Consider the following 10,990-nt stretch of genomic DNA (forward strand, 5'->3'; position numbering starts at 1 on the left):
TATTTAATGACAGCAAGGATAAATATTGGGTTGTCTCCCAACAAGCGCTTTTCTTTAAATCCTTAAAGCTAGGCATTGATAATTTTAATGATGCTCACATGAAAGACAAGAATTGAAGCACAAAAAGAGCATCATAAAACACGTGACAAACACATATAAGTCTAACATACTTCCTATGCATAGGCATCTTATAGGCAAACAAATTATCAAGGCAAGAAAAAACTAGCATATGCAAGGAAGTGGAAAGAAACAATAGCAATCTCAACATAACGAGAGGTAATTTAGTAACATGAAAATTTCTACCACCATACTTTCCTCTCTCATAATAATTGCATGTGGGATCATAGGCGAATTAAACAAAATAGCTATCACACAAAATATTTTCAACACGATCCATATGCATGCAAAGTTAACACTCTTCCAAAATAGTGGGATCTAAAGTTGACACTCTTCCAAACCCACTTTCAATAATATTGGAAACACTATTATCAATCTCATATTCATCATGGGGCTTAAATAAATTTTCAAGATCATAAGAAGAATCACCCCAATCATGATTATTGCAACAAGTAGAGGACATAGCAAAACTAGCATCCCCAAGCTTAGGGTTTTGCATATTATTAGCACAATTGACATCAAGAGAGTTTATAGTAAAATCATTGCAATCATGCTTTTTATTCAAAGATCTATCGTGAATCACTCCATAAGGTACTTCATCACAATTTTCAGATTCACAAATTTCAAGCAAAACTTCATAAAGATAATCTAGTGCACAAAACTCACTAGCAATAGGTTCATCATAATTGGATCTCTTAAAAAGATTAGCAAGTGGATGAGGATCCATAGATCTTAGGTTCTCTGTTTAGAAATAAATAAACAACTAATCCAACCAAATGAGTAAACGAGCCAAGTAAGACATTAAAGCAAACGGAAAAAGGGCGAAAGGAAAAGAGAGGGAGAATAAAACAGCAAGGGTGAAGTGGGGGAAGAGGAAAACGAGAGGCAAATGGCAAATAATGTAATGCGGGAGATAAGGGTATGTGATGGATACTTGGTATGTTGACTTTTGCGCAGACTCCCGGCAACGGCGCCAGAAATTCTTCTTGCTACCTCTTGAGCACTGCGTTGGATTTCCCCGAAGAGGAGAGGATGATGCGGCAAAGTAGCATAAGTATTTCCCTCAGTTTTTGAGAACCAAGGTATCAATCCAGTAGGAGGCTACGCTCGAGTCCCTTGTACCTACACAAAAGCAATAGCTCAACGCAACCAACGCGCTTAGGGGTTGTCAATCCCTTCACGGTCACTTAAGAAAGTGAGATCTGATAGAGATGATAATAATATTTTTGGTAGAGATGCAAAGTGAAAAGTAAAAGGCAAAGTAAAAGCAAAGCAGTAATAAAGTGATGGAGATTAATATGATGAGAAAGAGACCCGGGGGCCATAGGTTTCACTAGTGGCTTCTCTCAAGAGCATAAGTATTCTACGGTGGGTGAACAAATTACTGTTGAGCAATTGACAGAATTGAGCATAGATATGAGAATATCTAGGTATGATCATGTATATAGGCATCATGTCCGAGACAAGTAGACCGACTCCTGCCTGCATCTACTACTATTACTCCACTCATCGACCGCTATCCAGCATGCATCTAGAGTATTAAGTTAAAAACAGAGTAACGCCTTAAGCAAGATGACATGAGGCAGAGGGATAGTTTCATGCAATATGATAAAGAAACATCTTGTTATCCTCGATGACAACAATACAATATGTGCCTTGCTGCCCATTCTGTCACTGGGAAAGGACACCGCAAGATCGAACCTAGAGCTAAGCACTTCTCCCATGGCAAGAACAACCAATCTAGTAGGCCAAACCAAACTGATAATCCGAACAGACTTGCAAAGATAACAAATCATACATAAAAGAATTCAGAGAAGATTCAAATATTATTCATAGATAGACTTGATCATAAACCCACAATTCATCGGTCTCAACAAACACACCACAAAAAGAAGATTACATCGAATAGATCTCCACAAGAGAGGGGGAGAACATTGTATTGAGATCCAAAAAGAGAGAAGAAGCCATCTAGCTACTAACTATGGACCCGTAGGTCTGAGGTGAACTAGTCACACTTCATCGGAGAGGCTTGGATGATGATGTAGAAGCCCTCCGTGATCGATTCCCCTTCCGGCGGAGCTCCGGAACAGGCCCCAAGATGGGATCTCGTGGATACAAAAAGTTGCGGTGGTGGAATTAGGTTTTTGGCTCCGTATCTGATTGTTTGGGGGTACGTAGGTATATATAGGAGGAAGAAGTACGTCGGTGGAGCAACAGGGGGCCCACGAGGGTGGAGGGCGCGCCCCCCTATCTTGTGGCCTCCTGTTAGTTGGCTTCACGTAGGGTCCGAGTCTCCTGAGTTGTATTCGGTGAGAAAATCACATTCCTGAAGGTTTCATTCCGTTTGGACTTCGTTTGATATTCTGTTTCTCCGAAACACTGAAATAGGCAAAAACAACAATTCTGGATTGGGCCTCCAGTTAATAGGTTAGTCCCAAAAATAATATAAAAGTGGAAAATAAAGCCCAATATAGTCCAAAATAGTAGACAATATAGCATGGAGCAATCAAAAATTATAGATACGTTGGAGACGTATCATAGATGTGCGCGAAGATGATATTGAATTACCTCCTGCCTATCTAGATTTTAATGCTATGGTTCACCACCAGTTTATCGAGAGGAATGAATCACCTCTCCAGTATCGACTAATCTTTGACAGACGTCATGCTGTCTGTATTACTCTCCATGCTCCTGCTTTCTTTGATTATCAGGCAAGAGGAGGATATACTATTACCAGAGAGGAGGCAGATGAGTACGAGAGGAGAGAGGAGGCTGCTCGTCGCCACGCTGCAGCTCAGCAGGCGATAGCTGCTGCATCACAGTACGACCCCAACAACTATTATTATGGATATCCGCCAGGCTAGCCATGGCCATAGACCAACTTAGGCCAAAAGCCTAAGCTTGGGGGAGTACGTATTTCTCACCGACATTACATTTATGCTCACACACTCATTGCTAAATGTCGGTGCTCATAATTTTTCATTGTATCATCCATGCTAGTTTAATTTCCTTTTTATGCTTTTTCTTGTGTGTTTAATAAACAAAAAACAAAAAAACAAAAAAATAGTTGTAGCTTTTAATTAGTTTACTTTCCATGCTTGTAGTAGGAATTAAAAAGAAAACCCAAAAAGATTTCCTGTTCTTCTTTTGCTTGTTGGGAGCTTTCCCGTGTAAATAGTTTTATTTCTTTTCTTTTCTTTGGGGGTCGATAGGAGAAGATCATAATTAGATTGTTGAGGTGGCTCTTATATGCATTATTGTTGATCTGACAAAAGATCTCATATTGCCTTGTCTTCTCCTGTTTATTGAATGCCTGCAGATTCCAGCTTAGTCCAATGCACATGCACTATTATTATTATTCACATCGTTCGGTCAGGCAAGTGAAGGGCAATTATGATGATATATGATGGACTGGCTGAGATGAGAAAAGCTGATATGAATTCGACCTCTTTTGTTTTTGTAAATATGATTAGTTCATCGTTCCTGATTCAGCCTATTACGAATGAATATGTTTGCAATGACAACTAGAGATCATAGTTTCTTGTGCCATGCTTGATTAGCTATGAGTTATAATGGTTTACCTTGCGTTCCAACATGCTATTGAGATGGTTATGATGTGGTATGATAGGGTGGTATCCTCCTCTGAATGATTTAAGTGACTTGACTTGGCACATGTTCACGCATGTAGTTGAAACAAAATCAACACGGCCTTCACGATATTTATGTTCATGGTGGATTATATCCTACTCATGCTTGCATTCAGTGTTGATTAATTTTAATGCATGTTCATGACTGTTGTCGCTCTCTAGCTGGTCGCTTCCCAGTCTTTTGCTAGCCTTCACCTGTACTAAGCGGGAATACTGCTTGTGCATCCAAACTCCTTAAACCCCAAAGTTATTCCACATGAGTCCACTATACCTACCTATATACGGTATCTACCTGCCGTTCCAAGTAAATTTGTATGTGCCAAACTCTAAACCTTCAAATAAATATCCCGTTTTGTATGCTCGAATAGCTCATGTATCAACTAGGGCTGTTTGTATCTTCCATGTTAGGCGGGTTATTCTCAAGAGGAGTGGACTCCGCTCCTCACTCACGAGATAAATGGCTGGTCACCGGGATGCCCAGTCCCATACTTTATGCAAACTAAATCAAAATAATTGCAAACAAAACTCCCCCTGGGACTCTTGTTAGTTGGAGGCACTCGTTGTTTCGAGTAAGCCATGGATTGATGCTTGTGGTGGAAGGGGGAGCATAAACTTTACCATTCTGTTTGGGAACCACCTATAATGTGTGTAGCATGGAAGATATCGCCATCTCTTGGTTGTTATGTTGACAATGAAAGTATACCGCTCAAAATATTATTCACCTTTGTTTCAAAACCAAGCTTTGGCACCTCTATAAATCCCTGCTTCCCTCTATGAAGGGCCTCTCTATTTACTTTTATGCTGAGTCATCATCCTCTTATTAAAAAGCACTAGTTGGAGAGCACCGTTGTCATTTGCATTCATTATTGTTAGTCTACATTGAGTATGACTTGATTGGATCTCTTTTACCATGAATTACAATGTCTACTCAGTCCTTGGTCTTTAAAGGTGCTCTGCATTTATGTTTTGCGGTCTCAGAAAGGGCTAGCGAGATACCACCTTGTTATATCATATTATGATTGTTTTGAGAAAGTGTTGTCATCCGAGTTTTATTATTATGGCTCGCTAGTTGATTATGCTATTGATATGAGTAACTTGAGACCTATGCGTTATTGCGAATGTGGTTAGTTATAATCTTTGCTGAAAACTTGAATGCTAGCTTTACATATTTACAACAACAAGAGCAAATAGAGTTTGTAAAAGTTTTTCTTTATCACTTTCAGTTTGTCAACTGAATTGCTTGAGGACAAGCAAAAGTTTAAGCTTGGGGGAGTTGATACATCTCCAACGTATCTACTTTTCCAAACACTTTTGCCCTTGTTTTGGACTCTAACTTGCATGATTTGAATGGAACTAACCCGGACTGACGTTGTTTTTAGCAGAACTACCATGGTGTTATTTATGTGCAGGATCAAACGTTCTCGGAATGACCTGAAACTTCACGGAGACACTTTTCAGAAAATAAAAAAAATACCTGCCAAAGATGAAGGCTAGGGGGCCCACCACCTTGCCACGAGGGTGGGGGTGCGCCCCCCTACCTCGTGGGCCCCCTGTTGCGTCCCCGATTCCAACACCACCTCCATATGTTGAGTTTCGATGAGAAAAAAATCAGAAAGAAAAAATCATCGCGTTTTATGATACGGAGCCACCGCCAAGCCCTAAAACCTTTCGGGAGGGCTGATCTGGAGTCCGCTTGGGGCTCCGGAGAGGGGAATCCGTCGCCATCGTCATCACTAACCATCCTCCATCACCAATTTCATGATGTTCACCGTCGTGCGTGAGTAATTCCATCGTAGGCTTGCTGGACGGTGATGGGTTGGATGGGATCTATCATGTAATCGAGTTAGTTTTGTTAGGGTTTGATCCCTAGTGTCCACTATGTTCTGAGATTGATGTTGCTATGACTTTGTTATGCTTAATGCTTGTCACTAGGGCCCGAGTGCCATGATTTCAGATCTGAACCTATTATGTTTTCATCAATATATGAGTGTTCTTGATCCTATCTTGCAAGTCTATAGTCACCTATTATGTGTTATGATCCGTTAACCCCGAAGTGACAATAATCGGGATACTTACCGGTGATGACCGTAGTTTGATGAGTTCATGTATTCACTATGTGTTAATGCTTTGTTCCGGTTCTCTATTAAAAGGAGGCCTTAATATCCCTTAGTTTCCGTAAGGACCCCGCTGCCACGGGAGGGTAGGACAAAAGATGTCATGCAAGTTCTTTTCCATAAGCACGTATGACTATGTACGGAATACATGCCTACATTATATCAATGAACTGGAGCTAGTTCTGTGTCATCCTAGGTTATGACTGTTACATGATGAACCGCATCCGGCATAATTCTCCATCACCGATCCATTGCCTACGAGCTTTCCATATATTGTTCTTCGCTTATTTACTTTTCCGTTGCTATTGCTATCATCACTACAAAATACCAAAAACATTGCTTTTACTACTATTACCTTTTGCTACCATTATCACTACTATCATATTACTTTGCTACTAAACACTTTGCTGCAGATATTAAGCTTCCAGGTGTGGTTGAATTGACAACTCAGCTGCTAATACTTGAGAATACTCTTTGGCTCCCCTTGTGTCGAATCAATAAATTTGGGTTGAATACTCTACCCTCGAAAACTGTTGCGATCCCCTATACTTGTGGGTTATCAGGCAGCGGCGGAGCGGCGAAGCGCGGTGGCGAGGAGGCGTGGGCGGTGCGCGGGCCTCGCGGGCCGGCTGCGGGCCCCGCGGGCCGGGCGGCGGTGGGAGGCGGCGGCGCTACGTGGCAGGCACCGGTTGCCTGCGGGCGGCGGCGCGGACGCGTCCGGTCCGATCCGGACGTGTCCGATGGCGGCGAGGGAAATTTAGCTAGGGTATCATCCGGGATTTGAGGGGGGGGTGCACGTATTTATACCTAGAAGAAGGTGGGAGTGTCCAAATGAGGTGTAGTTTTCGACCATGCGATCGTGATCCAACAGCGGAGGCCATGGGATAGGTTTGGATGGTTTATTGGGCCACTTTGGAGGGGTGTCGGGCTGCAACACACACGAGGCCTTTCCGGTTCCCCGGTTAACCGTTGGAGTATCAAACGGACTCCAAATGGCACGAAACTTGACAGGCGGTCTACCGGTGGTGTATCAAGCCGCTTGGCAAATCTCGGTCCATTCCGAGAACGTTTAACACCCGCTTACGAAAAGAGGCAAAAAAGGGGGCGCCGGAGGACGTAGGAGTGTCGGATTGCAAAACGGACAACGGGGAAAAAGCTCGGATGCATAAGACGAACACGTATGCAAATGCGATGCACATGACAACATGATATGAAATGCATGACATGAACAAAATGCAAAACAAAGACAAAACCCAGCCACGAGGAATCTCATAACTTAGAGCCGAAAATGGCAAGAGTTGAAGTGCAAATATGGCAAGTTACATCCGGGGCATTACATGCCACCTGACCTTCCAGGAGGGCGTCGGGGCTACCCTTCCTCTCGCCACGTCGTGTACTGGGGGAAACCCTTGGCAGCAGCGTCGTCATCATCGCGATCGTTCTTGGAGGTGTTGATAGGTGCCAGCGCTTCGGAGTCTTGGAGTCTAGTGGAAGATCCTGGTGGGCGCTGCGATCGCAAGGCTTCTTTGTTTTTTTTGATCCGCCATTGTCAGCATTTGTTTCTTTTGCTTTTTTCTGTCATTTCTTTTGGGTGTGACTGTGCTGCTTCCGTCCCAGCATCTATCCATGTATGGTTCGGTTGGTTGCTTTGTATACAAAGCGGGGGAAACCCCTTTTTCGGCATAATGAGTAGGTATGGACAAGCACACCGGCACCGGGGGCGGTTGGGGGGGAGGGGATCCCGCCTATGCGGACAATGTTGCGATGTCGGGGAAAGGAGTGCCCGTAGTCATGTCCCAAGGAATTAGCAAGTTAGCCAAACCTCGTTAATATATCTCGGTCGTCATGATGTTGTGATTGCTTGTTCCTTGATAGACCGACCACATGGCTCAAATTACTCTAACAATACATATATCTAACTGATAGACCTTTGAAGTGGCACCTACCTAAGTGTGTCAAAATCGACGAAACTTCACCTCTACTGCGTCTAAATCAACCACAAATGGTCATTGATCCGGTGGACCCTTATGATACCAACTTATAGAAGATCGAACGACTCACCATATGAACTTTAGATTATTTGAGAATTGAGATCTTATATAACACACATGCGCACGTGCGCGCATACACACACAACCCATATATCAACATGGATACTACAAACAACAATGCAACATGCTCATGACCAAAACCTTAATGGCATATACTATCTAATATCACATACAGATGGCACATCAACTTAATTGCAATTCAAACATTTCCTGGCGGGACGCTACCACTTATGCATGGTGGAATACAGATCACCTCCACATAATGTCGCTCCATTATTGCTATTCTTCTCGAAAATAGTCATACCGGTTAGTGGGTGGGGATGTTCGTGGCTAACCCAATAGGGATCATATACCACATGTTTGACGGTATGTATGTCTCATTAAGATGTACTCTAGATGGGAGAATATCATACGGAAACCAGTATTCGGTGGAAACCGATAAAAACCACGAGAAGAAGATGTTTTGAAGTTTTAAAAAAAATCTGAAAAAAATACAGGATGTTAAGAGGATGATGTTTTATCGTCACACAAAATTTCAAGTTGAAACACATTACGAGATGTGAGCTATAAAAAAGAGAAAACCAGCACTGAATAGTGTCGAATAGTAATGTCACCATTCAGGGTTGAATTTGTCTTTTTGATAGCTCACATCTCGTAATGTGTTTCAACTTGAAATTTTGTGTGACAATAAAACATCACCTTCTTAACATCCCGTATATTTTCAGATTTTTTTGAAACTTTAAAATATGGTTTCTATGAAGTTTTCATGGAATATTGGTTTCCGTATGATATTCTCCCTTCGTAGATATGGTGTTCGTCGATTTTGAAGCTTCCTGGTTTGAGTCTTCAAAAGGTGTTGCGTGCATGTGTGTGCGCCAATGTTGTTCTCGGTATTTGCAAATCAAACCATATTATCATTTTATGTTGCACCGAGCGACACTACTTCCAACTGTTGTAAATATCACAATACTACATATATATGATGAATATGTAGACGTGTGACATAGTTAAGTACAAATATGAATCTATTGGTTATGATATGTTTGTGCATAATTATAAAGATCCATTGCTAAAAATAGGTCCACAAGATTAATCACCAAATGTTTGCTTTAACTTGAAAATTTCTGGTATATGTATATTTTGTGATTTTAGTTCTCCACCCACGTCGGTGCCATCATTCCCGATTTGTCACATTTAATGATTTGCCGACCATCTTGTGAATTCGATAAATTCCTTAGAAACTTATTATAGACTATCGCGTCTCTTGTGCTCAAGTCATAGCCAGTGAATCTAGACCTGGTCAGATTGTAGAACAAATAATGTTAGAAATGATTGTGTGCATTGTTGCCACTCTTGACCATCCAATTCTATGGCAAATATGTCAACTCTAAACTAGTGGTCTCCGATGTAACATGGATGTAGTTATGACATGTTATTATTGACATAGATATTTTACCTACCCGAGATATGTCTAACACAAGCTGAAGGAGTTTTTTTAGGGGGGGGGGGGGGGGGGGGGGGTTGTGATTATGCATCTGGTAATGGATGAAGAACAATAGACCACTCTTTTCTCTCAATCTCAAAAGGAAAATAAGGAACAATACACCAGGCGACAAAGCACTTATTAGAATTGACATGTGTCTACACCAAGTAATATTGTCTAGTGATGAAGCTCAATTTCACCTCTATTAATCCTACAAATAAGTTTTGAAAAAATAGGAATTCCAATTTTTATTTTAGTTATTATCCTTCATAAAGAGATAAGTATGGGACAAAATTGACTCACTATCCAAGGCGGTAGGTACACATGCCATCCATCTGCTCCGCCCAAGAACCAACTAGTAATTGGATGGTTAGAAGTACGATGGTACCCCCAACCCATTAGGGATTAAACCCCGTTTTATAATTTTAGTTTCTTATTAATGTGAATTATTTTCTAGTGTGAAACAACATTTGTATCAATAATGAGAGAGACATATATGATGACTACGTCAATTTTAAAACTCCACAACACCGACACAATTCCAGTAGGCGCTATGTGAGTGTTCTGTGATGGTGTGCGTGTATGCATTGATTGTGACTAGTATTTATATTTATTTTTTGATAAAGAATTGTAATATTTTTTCCTTTTTTTGGAAATGGAACACAACGATTCCATACTTCACATAGGTCCAGCCATAGAGTTGGCCAAACGGACGGATACATCATCCGGGAGATCCTCATACCAGGTCTCTCCACTTGCCTGATGGCTAGCACCAAAGGCAGCTAAAACATGAGCTAGCTTATTACATGCCCTCGGGGAAAAAGAAAAGACAACACGACTGAAATTTAGTCTGGCAAATTGACGAATCTCTCTAAACAGGAGGCCTTCAGCAGCTAGATCCATCTCTGGTCCTTGTAGAGCCTTGACTAGAACCTGGCAGTCCAGCTCAACCTGGACATTCATCATGGCCCAGTTAGATGCTGCCACCAGCGCCGCCGCGCACGCTTCTACTTCTGCTTGTAGTGCCGATGCGACGTGCCGTAAGCACCCTGCTCCATAGCCTCGGATATCGCCCACATGGTCCCGGACAACAAAGCTCCACCCGCATGTACCTTGCCGCCCCGAGAACGCCCCGTCACAATTGATCTTCAGATGATCTTCCTCAGGTTTCTGCCACTCCTGCACTGTCTGTGGCTGCTTATCAGTACAAGGCTGTCGGCACCGCTAGTAGAAAAAGGGGCTTTTGTCCCGGTTGGTAAGACCCTTTAGTTCCGGTTTTCGAACTAAGATTAAAGGGTCGGTATTCATGCCTCTCCCCTTTAGTCCCGGTTCTTACACGAACCGGGACTAAAGGGCGCGGCCACGTGGAGCTCCATCTTTAGTCCTGGTTGGTAACACCAACCGAGACTAAAGGAAATTTTATGATTTTTTTTTAAATTTTTCTAATTTTTTTATTTTCAAATTTCTGAATTATTTTAACCTCTAGAGTGTAATCACCACCCCTCATCACTGCTTAATTTATCCTCTAATCACCCCTCATTATTCTAAATCATCTAACTTTCCGAACGGTCACCCATC

This window comes from Triticum aestivum, chromosome 7A, assembly GCF_018294505.1.
Source record: "Triticum aestivum cultivar Chinese Spring chromosome 7A, IWGSC CS RefSeq v2.1, whole genome shotgun sequence".
In the NCBI taxonomy this organism is placed as follows: Eukaryota; Viridiplantae; Streptophyta; class Magnoliopsida; order Poales; family Poaceae; genus Triticum; species Triticum aestivum.